We start from the raw sequence: 2,690 nt of genomic DNA, 5'->3' as shown, positions 1-2,690 counted from the left end.
ATGTTATTTGAATAAAGGTATTTAGATACTTGGAATTTACTCGTCATAGGATAAACTACGTTGGGGTACCATTGGAAACCAGGGACCACTGGACAGTCGTTCCATTTTAGTATCGGACTGTCCGATAATGCACACCCATGACCAGTTCAGGAATTGAACCCGTGATTGTTAGTTTAACCTGGTCTTCATTTATATCCCAAGTGAGACTAATCCGTAACAAATACCTTCATCTATACTGTATTTAAATGTTTCAGTTAACAATATTTGAATTCATGTGTTAGAATAAACATTAGTATGTGAACTGCACACAAATAGATAACAAGCGAACCAGGTGATTATTATATGTCTGAATATCTGTGTAAGCATTTGTGTGGGTGAGTAGAAAGACAGGTTACCACTTTGATTAAATAAACTGTTGAAGATCATATGAAACTCAAAACAACTGTCTGTCAGCCAACGTCAAAGTCAGAATCTTCAATAAGAACGTCAAGACAGTTCTACTGTATGGAGTCGAGTCTCGGACAACTACTACAACCATCATCAAAAAGGTACAAGTATTTACAAACAATTGTCTACGAATGATAATCCAAATTCGTTAGTCAGACACCATCAATAACAAACTACTGTGGGAGGGAACAAGTTAGCTTTCATCTGAAGAGGAAATTAGAAAAAGACACTTCAGGTGAATAGAACACACATTGAGGAAATCATCAAACTGCATCACGAGTCAAGCGTTAACTTGGAATCCTGAAGGGAAACAAAAAAGTGGGAAATTAAAGAACACACTGTGTTGGGAATCGGAAGCAGACACAAAACGAATAAATAGTTACTGGAAAGGATTTCTCAGGACGGCTTTCAATGAAGAATGCTGATGTGTGGCCTATGCTCCTCTATGAGGAGTAACAGACGTAAGTAACTGATAGTTGTTTCACTACATTAAGTCAATGATAATAACAGATATACATACATCACAATCATTATCTATACCACCATGGAAAACCTGGAGGCATTGGACGGCCGTTTCATCCTACTACGAGACTCCTCAGCAGTGCGCATCCATGATCCCGCACTCGCGAGATACGAACCCAGGACCTGCCAGTCTCGAGCCAGAGCCCTTAACCGATAGACCACTGAGCCGGCATCGAACGGTGTTAATGTCTAACTTCAACCGATCCACGAATTTTTTGGGCAACCATTCACCAATTGTCTTCAGTGCACTGCTGAGGAGTCCCATAATAGGTCGAAACGGCCGTTCAGTGCTTCCAGGTTTTCCATGGTTGTCTAGCTTCAATTAACTCATGATTTCAACTATAAAAATACTGAAATCTCCACAAAACCACTTCTGAATACCAGTAGTCTGTGGAGATATAAACATCGTTTGCATATATGTGTATTCATGATAAGATGCTGGAAGACTACAAATATTTTGATTATGATTGTTATTGTCTATAGCAACTGATTCATAATAACAACTGGACAAATTTGTATAAACATTTTTGAAAGAAAAAAATTCTAGAGGTCATTTTGTTTTTATCATAGAATGACGTCAACAATATGGTTATTGAAAACGTGAAGGAGAATCTGACTCAATCGATGTGTTCTAGTTTGAAACTCCTCAGTAGTCACAATTGATTGATCACTGGGTGGTGATCAATGTCATGCGTGTCAAGTCCTTCTTGGTGCTGATCGAATTCTATCGATCAAGTTGCAATGTGGCCACTAGTCTAGGTGGCTCAACACTGCATCTCTAACTGTGAAGCTGAGTAACACGGGATCGAATCCGTCAGGGAGCACCAGTTCCCTCAAGATTACAGGTACACCTTGCTGACGAGTGCCAAGTAGCACGAAACCCGGGTTTACGGTTTCCTATTGACCACCTCCAACCACCATCTTGACTCCTCAGTAGTGTATGACATTTATAACCTTCATTAAATTTTGATGAAGTTTTGTTCTCTGAACTGGATGGTTTGGTCTTGGAGCTTTCAGAAGGACGATGAAAGTTTCAAGACCAAACCATCCGGATCAAAGAACAAAATTCCGTCAAAATCATCCACTTGAACTACAAATCTTCATCATCTCAAAACCTTTATTAGGGATGAAATTATAAAACCCAGGACCTATCAGTCTCGCGCGCGAGCGCTTAACCACTAGACTACTGAGGAGTCCCAGAATAGGACAAAACGGCCGTCCAATGCTTCCAGGTTTTCCATGGTGGTCTAGCTTCAGTTGACTCATGACCTCAACTATATTAAACCCATTTGTTTGACCATGGTTGGTGCCTTATAGTCATCATTGAGCTTAAACATTTTGATAGTTCATTTGAAGTATACCCTATATATCTCTCTCTGCAGTTATGTTAGAAATGTCGATTAGAGAGAAGTAAGACTAGAATCACGAAACTCATTTTCCAACGGTGGAGTCGTACTAACAACTTCGTGATGGTTGTAGTAGTTCTTCAAGTTTCAATTCCATACAATAGAATTGTTTTCAGTAAAACTCCGACTCTGATGTTGGCTGATAGTTGTTTTGAGTTCCAGATGTTCTTTAGTTGCAGGAATACTATCCTCGTTTCTCCGATTTGTGCTTCTACATCTTCATCAAGTCCCCCTTACTTAACAGCGATGCTATTCAGGTAAGTAAACGTTTTAACCTCTTTCAAAGCTTCCCTATAGAGTATGGGTTTTTTTTCC

The sequence above is a fragment of the Schistosoma mansoni genome (genome assembly GCF_000237925.1).
Source record: "Schistosoma mansoni, WGS project CABG00000000 data, supercontig 0201, strain Puerto Rico, whole genome shotgun sequence".
In the NCBI taxonomy this organism is placed as follows: Eukaryota; Metazoa; Platyhelminthes; class Trematoda; order Strigeidida; family Schistosomatidae; genus Schistosoma; species Schistosoma mansoni.
The sequence above is the reverse complement of the archived record's forward strand: the minus strand, read 5'-3'. Positions refer to the sequence as shown.